The 14079-nt window shown below is 43.9% G+C and overlaps 1 long non-coding RNA gene and 6 other non-coding genes across 7 annotated transcripts; all 7 read right to left on the bottom strand.

The window, feature by feature from the left end:
• Positions 1-1931: 1931 nt before the first annotated feature.
• Positions 1932-13502, bottom strand: LOC147684642 (uncharacterized). Its single transcript, XR_015300650.1, has 7 exons — positions 13380-13502; positions 6754-6818; positions 6070-6125; positions 5832-5873; positions 3790-3845; positions 3542-3586; positions 1932-2261 (listed from the first exon to the last, which is right to left on the bottom strand). It is a non-coding gene; the product is annotated as an uncharacterized LOC147684642 (long non-coding RNA).
• Positions 3423-3505, bottom strand: LOC147684648 (small nucleolar RNA SNORD60). The gene has a single exon (XR_015300804.1). It is a non-coding gene; the product is annotated as a small nucleolar RNA SNORD60 (small nucleolar RNA).
• On the bottom strand, positions 3666-3748 carry LOC147684647 (small nucleolar RNA SNORD60). Its single transcript, XR_015300800.1, has one exon. It is a non-coding gene; the product is annotated as a small nucleolar RNA SNORD60 (small nucleolar RNA).
• LOC147684646 (small nucleolar RNA SNORD60) lies at positions 3944-4026 on the bottom strand. Its single transcript, XR_015300794.1, has one exon. It is a non-coding gene; the product is annotated as a small nucleolar RNA SNORD60 (small nucleolar RNA).
• On the bottom strand, positions 5948-6030 carry LOC147684645 (small nucleolar RNA SNORD60). The gene has a single exon (XR_015300802.1). It is a non-coding gene; the product is annotated as a small nucleolar RNA SNORD60 (small nucleolar RNA).
• Positions 6220-6302, bottom strand: LOC147684644 (small nucleolar RNA SNORD60). The gene has a single exon (XR_015300798.1). It is a non-coding gene; the product is annotated as a small nucleolar RNA SNORD60 (small nucleolar RNA).
• LOC147684643 (small nucleolar RNA SNORA73 family) lies at positions 8673-8890 on the bottom strand. The gene has a single exon (XR_015300763.1). It is a non-coding gene; the product is annotated as a small nucleolar RNA SNORA73 family (small nucleolar RNA).
• Positions 13503-14079: the final 577 nt, after the last annotated feature.

Genomic DNA, 14079 nt, shown 5'->3' with positions numbered 1-14079 from the left:
GTTCTCGCAGGTGTGCCATGTCTTGATGGTGTATGTGGGGTTATGTGGATTCCCGTGTGGAAATGTATATATAGAGTATTTTTGTTCTCGACAGGTAGAAGATCCCTTTCCTGTCTGCAGCGGACTAAGAAGTTTCAAGTCTCGGGGTGATACTAGTCTTTCTTAAAGTGCATTGCACAATTTTGATGTTCCTTTATATCTGTACACCCTTCACACCATGGTGCAGTAGCCTGCCATCCCCAAGGTCCTGATGAAAGCTGGAGTAATACTCCGAGCTGAAACTAGTTGACCATTCTGCACAGCGCCATAATGTAGTTTTACTCACTCACTACCAGGCGTGTTTTCAATCATGACACCTACACTTATCTCAAACAATCTTTTGAGTCTAGGAAGTCATTTTTAACAAGCATTTTTTTCATAGCACTGCACTTTTTTCTGTATTTGTTAGTACTATATATTTCTTTGTACTATACTTTGGGCACAACTGTGGCAAAATATGCCAGTTTCCATGTCTGCACCATTACATGGGCGGTATATGCCTACTCCCATATGATGATATGCCGCCACGAGGGTGGTCTGATGGGATTGTTCTAGCCCAGTGTGACCCAACACTTTCACGCGGATAATCCTTGTGGTTCCTGTTCCCCCTTCAAGACAGCTACTATTTGACCTGGTCTCTTCTTTTTGTGTTTTGTATCTATAGTATAGGGGCATGATTTGACAGGTCAATAAATTATTTCCCCCTTGACCCCCTGCACACTTGTTTTTTTTCAGCCAGCATTTATGCCCTGGAGTCTCAGCGACCCTGCTAAGAGAGTCCACTGCGACAAGGGAAACACAAAAGGGAAGTCTGGGAATGACCCCTTTACCGCAGGGAGCTGTCTCCCTCCCAGCCAGACATCGGACAGTTACCTCTTCGCCATGCCTCCTACCCCCCTGCCACCACCTCTTCCATACTTTGCTTGCCTCCCTTTTCCTTTCCTCTCTCCCCTGAATAACTGCCTGCTTGGTTCTTCCTTGTGCCTAGTCTCCGCCTAATCTCCCTCTCCGTCACCCTTTAACGTTGCCAAAAAGATGCACATGTGCTTGCTCCACTATACAACCAAGAGAAAAACTGAAGCACGATTGGATGAAAGTGAGTGGCAGAGGATTAACAGATGGAAGCAGGTGATAGTGGCGATAGCAAACACCAGTAACGGCAAAATCATGAAAAGATGACTGGCAGAACGGACTTACCCAAGAGAAGCATTTAAAGAGAAGTTGTGGAATTAACGGTTGAGCCATAATAAATGCAGTGTGAATCCAAAATCTCCAAGTGCTGAAATCTCTCATGTGACCGCGGGTCACTACAGCGACACAAAAGAGCTTGCAGTTCATAATCGCTCAATTTATCCCAACTTTTAAGCACTGTGAGGCGGAGTTCTTTGACACTAAACTGCTGAACTCTGCTAACCTATGCAGACTATCCTATCCCTCAACCCAACCGTCAGTCCGAAGTCAAATTACAAAAACCGCTAAATCGTTAACATGTTATGCATCACATGTTAGTCCTGTAGGTACTTCCCAACAGTAGAAGTATCCCACAAAGGATACCAATGCAAAGCTCTTAGGGAACTGCACTCTATTTCTGCCCAGTTCTCTGTAGTTGCCAGAGCTGTGGCTTATACCTACCCTTTTACATTGGATGCACATAACAATGGTACCCCAGAGTCTAGTTCAAGAATCTGCTGTTCTAGCAATGCAATCCCAATAACAGAGCAAATGATTATCATTACTTTCGTGGACCTATGTAAACACCAAAACCTTTACTACGGACGTGGATATGCATTCCACTGTTTGTGGCAAAATGGGGTGTTAAACATTGTGTTCCTGCAATTCCATGCCAAGAAAGTCTTCAACTATGGATTACCATTTCGAATAAGAGACAGCTGTAAATAGAATATGGGGATCTTTTATTATGTTGAATGACACTAAAGTAGACATCACAACAGCATCTTCAGGCAATTTGTAAGCATGTATTATGTTGCACCATTTCCCTCTTAATTGGACGTTTGTGAGCAAAATATCACAAACTTCAATCCATGCAGTGCGCTTTCATAGAGTAGGAGCAACAATTTCCTTATAAATGACAATTTTGTAAAATAAGTCCATCCTAATATGAACCACCTATTGCATCATCACAGTTGACGACTTTATGCACAGTATATGGTCTTCCAGTAGTAGACCTATCCGTTTATTCATGCTGCATCTCCATTTTCTTCCTAAAATGGAGAGGAAACAAGTTAGTGTGTGGCCACAAGAGACTTCAGAAAGAACCCACCCAGAATAGGAAGCTGCAATTAAACCATCAGAATGCCACTCATTTATCCCACTAGTTGCACCCCTTAAGACATCAGTACTCAACCAAGTCACCATCAATATATAAACTGCAGAATCAGGCTGTTACTACCACCTTCCACAACAACATTCGCACATAACTGCTATGGACACAAAATATATGCACAAGATCTTTAATAGGGTCAACTTCCTGTTTGAGAACACACTATTGTGCAAACTCTACAGACATACTTGAAGTAACTACTAATCAGATACATTAGCATTATTAGTACTGAGCCTCAAAGACAAGAAACATGCAGCTTCAGATGTAGGCTATTACTGGGTCAGAATACCAATGCAACCATAGTACAGGAAATGTGGTAGCCAGAGTTCTCTCAACCACCACACACTGGTAGTGAAGTGAGGCACTACCAACACCTAAATATTCTAAACCTTAAGGTCTCATCAGTACAACTTCGAATCCCACAAACTACACTACTACTCAAACACTGCATCACCAACTTAAATCACCCTATATATTGGCTGTGGCCCAGAGATCAAGCCCCCACCGCATTATACCCTTTAAACCAGATACAACATCAGAACCCTCAAAATTCTAGCTCCCAGACCTCTACCATCTCACAGACAGATGTACTGAACTGAATAAAGCATGGACAGCGTAGAACCCAGCTAACCTCGCTCTATTAGGCCATTTTCACTTAAAACAGTACCCCCTCAAAATTCTAGCTCCCAGACCTCTACCATCTCAAAGACAGATGTACTGAACTGAATAAAGCATGGACAGCGTAGAACCCAGCTAACCTCGCTCTATTAGGCCATTTTCACTTAAAACAGTACCTCCACACTGAAATACTAGTTTGTCACCCCCCCTCCCCCCCCCCGCGTGGCTCAAATATGAAAGCTCGACCAACCATACTACAATGCTTCACACAGTACATTAGCCATGTGAACACATTGAGCTGATTTTGCAGCTCCGGGTGAGTGTTGATTCAGCTAAGCATAACAGGCCCATACGAGACAATTCAACATTTAAATAAATATGTATTTGATAGTGCACACAGTAATCCTCAATCATTACTATATTGCTGCCTCAGCCCAGAACAAGAAATCAGGTATTGTTAGCCAATACTCATACGAGGTGTCAGAAAGGTTGGGTTCATCACAGGCCAGCAAGCAACTCACCCCATTACACATCTTCACTCACCTTCGTGTGATGGGTTTCAACAACCAGGGGAGCAGCAGAGGCACACTAGAGAAGTAAAATGAAAATGGTTACATTAGAGGGAGTTTAAGTGCACAGTGATCACTCACTTATGTCCACATGTAGATGGCCTCAGCCCAGAGCAAGAAATCAGGTATTGTTAGCCAATACTCATACGAGGTGTCAGAAATTATGGGTTCATCACAGGCTACTAAGCAATGTTACTCTTCCTGCCTCAAAACTTTACTCACCTTTTCAGATTAGCGGTCCTCCAATAGACACGCTGGTCGGCATCAGACTAAACTCACTGTGGAAAAAAAAAATCAGTGAAACGTTAAGTGTATTCCACCAATCTCTGCTCACCCATTAGTACCCCCAGCACCCAAACCCTCCCAGCCAGTAATGCAGCCTCAGCCCCGAATAAAAATCAGGTATTGTTTGAACAATACTCATACGAGGTGTCAGAAATGTTGGGTTCATCACAGGCTACATATCACTTTCACCCACCCTGCCTCAAAACTACTCACCATGTAAGATAAGCAGTCCTCCACCAGCCATGCTGGTCAGCATCATTCACTGTGGAAAAAGCCAACAAAATGTTAAATGTATTCCAGCAATCACTGCTCACACATCAGCATCCCCAGCACTCTACGGCTCCAAGCCAGTAATGTGGCATCAGCCCTCAGGGGTGGGGAATTTCCATCTCCGACACCTAGATTTCTTACAGGGGCAGGAGGCTTTAATTTCCAAATGGACCATAGGAAAAGTAGACAGTCAGTAATCAGATACACAGCAGTTCGACCCTTTTTGGTCAGCCAGTAACTTGGTCACGGCCAGTAACCAAGGAGCTCCAAGCAATTTATTGGCAGTGAAAGGGTCAGTGCAAAAGCTGGGGCCTGCACTTTAATTTCTCCAGAACAGCATGATGAAGCGGAGCTCAAAGTTGCAGCTCTGTATTAAACATCCACATCACGGTTCGGTAAGAGTACTTGCTTTCTCCCAGAGGTTCTTGCAGCTTTCAAGCCCTCCCCTGGTCCTTCTTTTTCTTCGAGCAGCACGAGACTGCTCCAGAACACTATCACTGGAATGCAAGAGGCTCTGACTTGAACCTTGTGACCCCTGCCTTTAATTCTGGCCTTCACCCTTGAGCCTCAAAAGAGCCCTAAAGATCCCTCCACACTTTCAGGGGCCCTACAGTAAAGCATATACTTTCCCTTCTCATGCAGCCCCTGCACAACCCTCCTTTGCACTTGGCTTTTCCTGTACACCTTATGCCCGTAAAGCCAACTGCACCCCACCCCCCTCTGCTGCCCCCTCTGACTGGCCTGACCCCGCTCCCCTTGGCCCATCCAGTGCTTACATTAAAGCCAATTAGTTTCCCTGTGGGGAATTCATGCAATCCTCAGGCACACCCTAATTTCTCTCCTTGCACTGAGCCTCTAGTCACTTGTGTGGGCACCAGGGACACCTGAACATGCTGCTGTGGAGTTCTTAATGGGACTGTTCTTTATGCAGGTCCAGACAAACGTTCATAATTTACATGAAAAGGTGGATGGATATATACATAGATGAGTAAAAGGATTGGTGTATGGAAGAGTGAAAGGATGGTTGAATGAAAGGGTGGATTGATGGATGATTAAGTGGGTAGGGGCAGGATGGATAGATGGGAGTGAAGCAGTGGTTGGATGGGGTGAAATGGATGGATCAGTAAGCAAAAGAATGGATATGGAGGAACGGAAGAATGGGTGAGCAAAAGGATGGACAGACGGCTGGATATGTTTGGGGATAGATGGGTAGATTTGAATATGGATCGACAAACAATGGTGAATGGCTGATGACAGAATGAATGGAAGCCAATGTAAAGAAGAATGGCTAATGAAAGAATGAATGGAAGCCAATGTAAAGGTGAAATGCTGGATATCAGTGGGCGAGTGAAAGGATGAATTGGATAGATCTGCAGAACAGAGGCTAAATAAGGAAATCACTAGTATTCAAATGCTTCTGTACAATGAGCCGGACATATCCAGAGAGGCTATTATCCGAGCTCTATAATTAGTGCATTATTTGGCGGTGCACTACATGGCACCAAAGGGATAAGTGGATTTTGTACAGGACAAGTAGATTTATGAAGCTACCCGTCTCATGGACAAGTAGATATTTAATTAAATTCCACACCCTTGGCCTCAGCCCAGAAAAAAAAAAATCATGGTACTTCTTGAATACATACGAGGTGTCAGAAAGTTTGGAATCACGGGCCAGCAAGCAATTCACCCCATTACACATCTCCACTCACCTTTGTGTGATGGGCTTCAACCATAGGAGCAGGAGGAGCACACTAAAGTAAAAGGAAAATGGTTACATTAGAGGGAGTTTAAGTGCAGTGATCACTCACTAAGGTCCAAATGTAGATGGCCTCAGCCCAGAGCAAGAAATCAGGTATTGTTAGCCAATACTCATACGAGGTGTCAGAAATGATGGGTTCATCACAGGCTACTAAGCATTTTCTCTTTCTTCCTCAAAACTTTACTCACCTATTGAGATTAGCGGTCCGCCAATAGCCACGCTGGTCAGCATCAGACTAAACTCACTGTGGAAAAAGTCAGTGGAAAGTTAAGTGTCTTCCACTAATCACTGCTCACCCATTAGTACCCCCAGCACCCAAATCCGCCCAGCTAGTAATGCAGCCTCAGCCCCGAATAAAAATCAGGTATTGCTTGAACAATACTCATACGAGGTGTCAGAAAGTTTGGTATCATCACCGGCTGCACGAAACACTTGCTCTCCACCCACCCAACATTTGATTTCTGAACATGCCTGCAATATGCCACATGCAAACAATTCAAACACATTTGAACGCGAAGCATTTCATCTCAACTGCAAGACACCGACAAGCAGAGAGCAAAGCCTGGAAACAGGGAAAGGTCAAGCGGGTGGGGACCCTATCACATACTTACATTGAGCACTGAAGTGTGACTTGTAAGCAGGCAGACTTGCGTTTACAGACTTCAGAATACAGAGGCATTAAAACAAGACAACATGGGCATAACTATAGGGAGACTATTAAATTCGGGAAGGTTAGCAGGAACTGATGGTGCCCATAAGGGTAAATTACATGCGTTAAAAAATTTGGACGAGCGAGGAGTACAAATATCCATCCACACAGAACACAAGTTAAGCTATTTATATAAAATGTAAACTAAAGTCATTAAACATACCATCTCTGCATAAAGAACCTTCAATGGTCACCGGATTGATTATTGAAATTTCGCCAAGTTTCAGCCTGTGAATCAAAGAGGGATATGCTCAAAAGATAAGTTCATCCCATGAATGGCTCACTACTTGCAAGACAGCTGAGAAACTAAAGTCAAGCTGTATTAAAGACTATCTTGCTTTAGACATTTTACAAAAAAAAGTCTACAACTGAAGGCATTCCTCATGCGTTTCAATACAAATATCTGAGTGAAAGAGGAAGGAAATTCAAAATCAGTCAACAGCACTGTGTGAGAGATTAATACTCAAGTTGACAACGAAGCTGTCAAATCCCTGTACGAAAAACTCATTCATTTAATTTAAGCCAAAGACCTGTATTTATTTATTGCAAGTCAGCCTCGTTTTGTCACTCCCAGAAGTGTTCGATTTATACAAACTAAACTCTTGGGAATCTCATTCAGAGGGCAGGCATTTTGGGGAAATTCGCCCAAAACTACCCTTATTAGACACAAGGGATATTTTGAATCACCACAGGCCAATAGTATTTTGCCATCCTCTCTCCCCCAACTCCCCCAGACAAAGTGGGGTAATGCAGGTAAATAAGAAAAATCAAACACCACCAGTCTTAAAGAGGAGCATTATTCATGGTCCCGCACCCCAGGCCTAGAGCATCCCTACCCTTATACCAAACAAGAGGAAGGTATAATCATCTGGGCGCGGTTTTACAGCCAGCAGAGGGGAAGGAAATCCAAATTTGTCTTTATTTCCCACGGTAAATAGCAGCCCCTTTTGTGGCTCAACTAGCAAATGGGTAATCATACAGTCCCAAGCAATGTCTCAGGTTTTCCGCCTAGACACGTATTTGGGTAGGTTTTATTTAGAGAATTGTGGAAATGCTCTTGAGTGGTGTTTGAATAGTACAGGGGTGATGTGTTTCGGAGAGGAGTATGTGGTGTGTAAGAGGGGAGGGACAGGAGTTATGAGTGTGCCAGATACGATTAGTGGAATAGGTAATGTGAGTGGTAGAGTGGCGTGCAATGATTGTATAGTTGTGTGTCACTGGTAAAAAGAGGTGCAGGGTACAGGTGGATGGTGTGATGACGGCTAATAGGTTTAGTCATAATAAAAGGGGATCGGTTAGGAACAAGTAGAGGATGGAGCTGGTGGTTTGTTTGAACAGGGGGTGTGTGTCAGGATGCATTAAGGTTATGTGGAGTTGTTTTGGTGATTTGTTAGTGGCTTAGGACAGTTTGTGTGAGAATGGAGGTGCCATCGTTGGTGTAGGTGTAGTTTGTGCTGTTCTGTAGTGGTTCAATACACACCGACAACTGTATGAGGTTTGTTTGTGGTACAGGAGTAGAATGCTTTTGCGGATATTGTGTTTGGATGTAGGCAGAGAAATGCTTAATGTTGTAGCTCCTTAAATGAAAATTGGGCAGCATCTCCAGCCCTAGGCCCGACTCAAACAGGCAACTGCCCTTGTCTGCTCTGCCCTTCGCCTTAAGCTTAAAATTGCCCTATTGACGCATGGAAACCTAGCCATAACTACTCAGAACACTAAACCCTAGAGCCAACGGGGGACATGGCCCTATTTTAACTAATCCTAGCCATAACAGCCAAAGACCTAACCCCCAACTCCAATAGAAAACCCTAGTCCTCACGGCCAATCAGAACCCTATCCTATGCAGCAACCCCTTTGACAGCAAGCACCACATACAGCACTTGTCCAGCTACAAAATTACTAAACCACATCCATGCTATCTGCATAAGCACATATCAGACCGGAAGACTATTAGCCACGCTACTTACCCCTAAATGTAGAGATTGTTGAGCTAAAGAAAAAACAGCTTAAAGATTTCACAAACGAAATATTGGACCTGCCCCAGCAGCAAAGAGCTATGTTACACCACATCCACACGCTACATTGTGTACCCTGCATGGTTTGTCTCCTTAGTCATTGTCCAAGGACTGAGAAGTCGTAGGAATATACAGGATGGAGCTCAGCAACCTGAAGACCGCAAGCAAAACTTGTTCTCCAACAGCGTGGAACGGGACTGTACGTCATGGGCCAAGGGCCTATGCTCCCATATGCCACTAGGACAGAGCTGAGAGAGAGCAACCTCCCACAGGTATCCCTGTTGGGTCACCATTAAAGTCACAAGATACAATCCAAATGAACTTTTCACACCCAGCAAGCTACAACCAACCTGTACTTGTTCCAGCTTCAGTGCATGTGTAGTTATGCATAGGAAACGTTCTGCATTGGTACGCGTTAAAAGTTTCACATAAACCTACCACATTATCTTTTTTCACTAGACAAAGACTTAGTTTGATCATCACTAGGCAAAGTCTTAGTCTAGTGACAGTCAAACTAAGGCTTTGACCATCACTAAACTATCTGGCCCTGTGCGATGAATATTTAGTACGCACTAGGGTCCTTTACTGAAGCAGTTTTAGGCTGGTGGCATATTGACAAAGTAACCTAGTGGAAATGAAATGCCATACTAAGAAAATCTGCATTTTTCGCAGAATCTCCTGTCAAAATAAAATCGGTCCACTAATGAATGAGAGCACAATGTAAAGCCGTTTTTTCATAAAATGATAGCTAAAGCCAGCGGAAGTCATTCCTAGTTAAAAAAAAATGCTGTGATATGCGTTACGATAAATAAGGCTCATACCAACGTGCTTGACACACCCCACAGAGAAATATAATGACGGGGGAAGTGGGACTTACCAGATTTGGCTCAGACTTAACATCTGCGATTGAGCTGTGAAAAAAGTCTCCATCTAGGACGAACTGCATTCTTTTGACTTCATCGCATTTGCAGAACCTCGCCGAGTTACTACTAGGTTGCAGAGACTCGTAGATATAACTGAAGGGAACCTCAAATCAAACAAATGCAGAAGTAAACATCAAATATATTTTTTTTAATTCAGATGCAGAAAAACAGACCACAGATATTCACTAGATGCAGATCACACTATTGAGCAGGTTTACAAGAACATAACTGCTAAAATCGTGGTTAACACCTCTAAATAGAGCTCATAACTTCTTAAGTATATACCAGAAGAAAAAAAACTGCAAATCGCCAGAACGTAATTGTATTGCTTACTATAATCTATTTTATGCTTTTGAAACCTTTAGAGGACCTTAGTTAGCTGTTACGTGAAGATAGCGTGAACGACTGGCCAAGAAGTCTACAGTTTAGCCTCAAATTTAAAAACAGAAAGCAACCGTGCCACCTTTCAACCGGATCAGAACAGCGCTTGTGTTTAACCAAATAGGAAATAGCTGCTTTAATTCATTTCAAAGACCTTTATTTCGATCACAGATCATAAAAGATGCATAGTATTTGTACACAGTAAAAGAGATTAAACATAATGTGATCCAATGATTAAGAACATTTTAAGAAAGAGGGAACATAGGTGCAATAAAAGTAATAAAATTTTCAGGGGTGCTATTATATAAGTCTTTTGAGCGCTCGATTCCGGGTGAACCACATAGAAGTCAAGAATTTAGAGAGGGCATAAACCACAATGGGAGAGGTCTGACTTTAAAATTCTATAGGCAGGTTGGAAATTTCTAAAGCCCATGTTCTTAAGTAGCGGGACTAGCCAGTATCTTCTGCTCTTCTCGTAGCCCTTACAGAAGAAGACAGCATGAACATCGTCTTCTTTCTGGTGAGCACACACTGGGCATAGTTCTGTGGTGGATCGTAATTGCCATGACGCTGTAAATGAAGCTAGAGGGAGGCATCCATACCTCCACTGTAGGAATAGTTTTCTCGTTAGTGTTGGGGAGATTGAGTCAAGGACACTTTCAAGATAGTAAGAGTCTTTCACTTTGAGGAACGAATGTGTCAAGGATCCTTCTCTCGTGACATCAATGACTTTTGTCAGCATCAGTTCATAATAGGCTCTCACAAGTACTTTCTTTGGAGTCTTTGCACAAGAGTTTAAGGGATCCGTCCATAGTTCCGGGAACCCTATCTCCTCAAGCATTGTCCTGACATAGGTCAACCACGGAATTCGTTTGGCGTTCCTCAGCTCTAGAAATTCCTGTAATTCCTCTCTGTAGCTTATAAGGTCTGGGCTAGACCACAGGCGTCTCCAAAAGGTTAGCGGTTTGATTCCCAGCTCTTCTGTTATAGATCGAATTCCCAGGTCCAATCTGAGGGGGAGTAGGGGGGTGCTCTGGGGTAGAGCGACAACCTGTCTCAGGAATTTGTTTTCAATTGTCTGTAGTTTTGAGAGTTTGGAATGCCCCCACAATTCACCCCCATATATGACACCCACCCGGGCCTGAGTTTTGTAGATATGGATAATTGGGGATAGTGGACGATACGAAGATTTGTTCGCCAGACGCATCGTGCCACCCGCCAACTGAGCCAGTTTGATGGTCACTTTGGTCTGGTGAGTCGTCCAGGTTAGATGTTCATTTAAAGTTATCCCCAAGTATTCAATGTTATGGACACGTTCTAATTGGACAGTGCCGAGCCTGGGTGGGGCTCGGTTATGGGGGTTTGGATTTAATATCATAAATTTAGTTTTTTGTGGGTTGATCTCCAATCCACGTTTGGAGCAAAACTCCAGAAAGCCATCTAAGATGCGCTGGATTCCCATAGGGGATTTAGACAGCAGCAGGGTGTCACCTGCAAACATAATTGCTGGCACCCTGCTGCCTGTCAACTTAGGAGCGTCGGTGTTGGCAATCCTGTTTAGGTGGGCAACAACCCCGTTCACAAAGAGGCAAAACAGGGTCGGTGCGAGGACACAGCCCTGTCTCACTCCTCTGCGAACGGGGAACCTTTCGGTTAGCTTGCCACCTTTGCCACACCTTACTCGGGCATAGTTGTTGCAGTGGAGTCTCATCAGGATTGCCAAGATATCCCCAGGGACGTTTAGCTCCTCCATGACCCTCCACAGCCTCGCTCTGGGTACCAAATCGAAGGCGGCACGTAAGTCTACAAAGATGGTATATAGAGTGCCGCCCTCAATTATAGCTGTTCTCCAGTAGAGTAGGTTTAACCTGAAGATCTGATCTATGGTCGAGACACCCTGCCTGAAACCTGCCTGGTAGGGGGACAGGATGTCCATCTCTTCTATCCAGGCCTGTAAACGATTCAAGATCAGTCTACCAAAGAGTTTCTGGGATATGTCGATGAGACTGATAGGTCGATAGTTCGAGGGAAGCAGAGGGGATCCCTTTTTATAAATTGGAACCACCTCAGCTCCCCTCCAAGTATCGGGCACCTCCATTCCCCCCAAGATGGCATTGAAGATCAGCGTGAGGTAAGGTGCCCATATCCCCGGTTCTTGCTTAAACAAGTCCCCTGGCACCCCGTCTAATCCCGGGGCTTTTCCTGCAGCTAAACCTTTTATGGCGTCTCACTTCTTTTTCATTGAAGGGAGCTCCAGTGGCACTGGGTGTGTGTGTTATTGTGTCAGTATTTTGATCCCCCCCTCCCTCCGCATACAGGGCTTCAAAGTGGCTGCGCCACACCAGAGGGGATATATTGGGCTCTATTGCGGAGGATAGGTCCTCCGTACCATTCGCGACTATGCGCCAGAATTTGCGGGAATCTCTTGTTGTTAGTGCTTTGGTGAGATTTTCCCAATAGTCGTGGTCCCATTCGGCCCGGGCATTCTCCAGGAGAGTTTTGTACGCTTTCCTCCTGGCACGGATTTCTTCTCTACTAAGGCGTTCTTTTATGGCATGTAGCAGGAGGGTTTTAGCTTCCCTACAGGTGGCGTTATACCAAGACGTCTTGGGCGTGGGACCTTTCCTTTTCCCAGAGGAGAAAAATAAGTCCTCCTCTAGGGAATTAATCATATTGGCATGTGTTAGTGCAAGCTTATCTCTGCTAGCATTGTCTTGAACCTCATTCCCAACCAGGAAGGCAGTCTCCAGGAAGGGGATGATCCGTTCATATAGGCGGGGTATCCTGTCTATACTGTTAGCCAATTTCTCCCACTTAACTTTCCTCCGATTGTTTTCTAGTAGGAGACCCTCCTTTTCTTTGCCTGATCCGTGGGGTGTGACCTCACCCCTGGGCAGGGAAAGAATCAGTTCCAGTGCATTATGGTCACTATCCATTCTTTCAGTGACTTGGAAGTCGACTATTGTTGGCCACATAAATAATTTAATCATTATGTAGTCCAGTCTAGATTCACTGCCAGTTTTGTTGTAAGTATGAAGGCTGGGTATATCTGATCTACAGCGGCCATTGCAGGCCCATTGCAGGCCCTTAGACCTAAATTGAGGGTAAGGGCAGTTATCTGCAGGGCCAGGGGAGTCCAAGCCCTCGGAGGTGGTGCCACCGTCTCTGGGATGAGCCAGCATGAGTCTTCCTCGTGGGAGGGACCATTTAATTATCTTTAGCCATATTCTCCCATTTCAACACCAATCCCAACAAACGCAGCATCAGATCAAAGAAAAAAGAAATCAGGTACTGATTTATCAATACTCATACGAGGTGTCAAGTTTGGGGTTATCACAGGCCACGAGACTAACGCAGTTTTACCTGACTTTCAACAAAAAAATGCCCGTTTGGTTCTTTTGCATAAACATGTTCTTAGCAGCATCACTAAGCACATCTCAAATGTATATCAAGATATATTCACCACTTACCTATAGCCCCCTGTGACATGAGGATTGAGGGTGCAGATGCGTAAAAACAACGGTGCGTCCATTCGTGCAGGAAACAATCGGACATCTTTCAATATGGTAAAAGTTCGTGCCCGAAATGTCTGCAAATAAACACATCAGCACTATTTCAGTGTATTTTATTTATCGTCTCGCCTGAACACGCATATTTTGATAAAAGATCCAAATGTATTTAGCTACCTAAAACTAATTCAAACCCTCAAGTCATAACTAGTTAGACGCTAAAAAGAACACCTACTATCAGAGTTCGCAGTTTCTTAGAAAGTCAGGAAAATAATTTGAACTAAAGAAAAAATTAACACGTTCAGAAAACTACTGCATACAATAGCTTACAAATACCACAGCGAAGCAGAACTGCAAGATATCCAGTTTGAAACCATTACACTTAGAATTAGTTTGTCGTGGAGACTAAATGAAGTACCCAAAACTTGACATTGCGACGAAATAAGAGGTACATTATGAACAACTACTTATTTAAATAAATACACACAACTTAACATACCCAAAACTTGACATTGCCTGACATTGTGACGAAATAAGAGGTACATTATGAACAACTACTTATTTAAATAAATACACACAATTTAACATACCAGCTGTTGGCACTACAAAAGTCTGCAAACCTCCGCCTTCCCAGTAATCGGAACATGGAGACGCCACGTGT

Source organism: Lissotriton vulgaris, chromosome 10 (genome assembly GCF_964263255.1).
Source record: "Lissotriton vulgaris chromosome 10, aLisVul1.2, whole genome shotgun sequence".
Classification (NCBI taxonomy): domain Eukaryota; kingdom Metazoa; phylum Chordata; class Amphibia; order Caudata; family Salamandridae; genus Lissotriton; species Lissotriton vulgaris.
The sequence above is the reverse complement of the archived record's forward strand: the minus strand, read 5'-3'. Positions and strand labels throughout refer to the sequence as shown.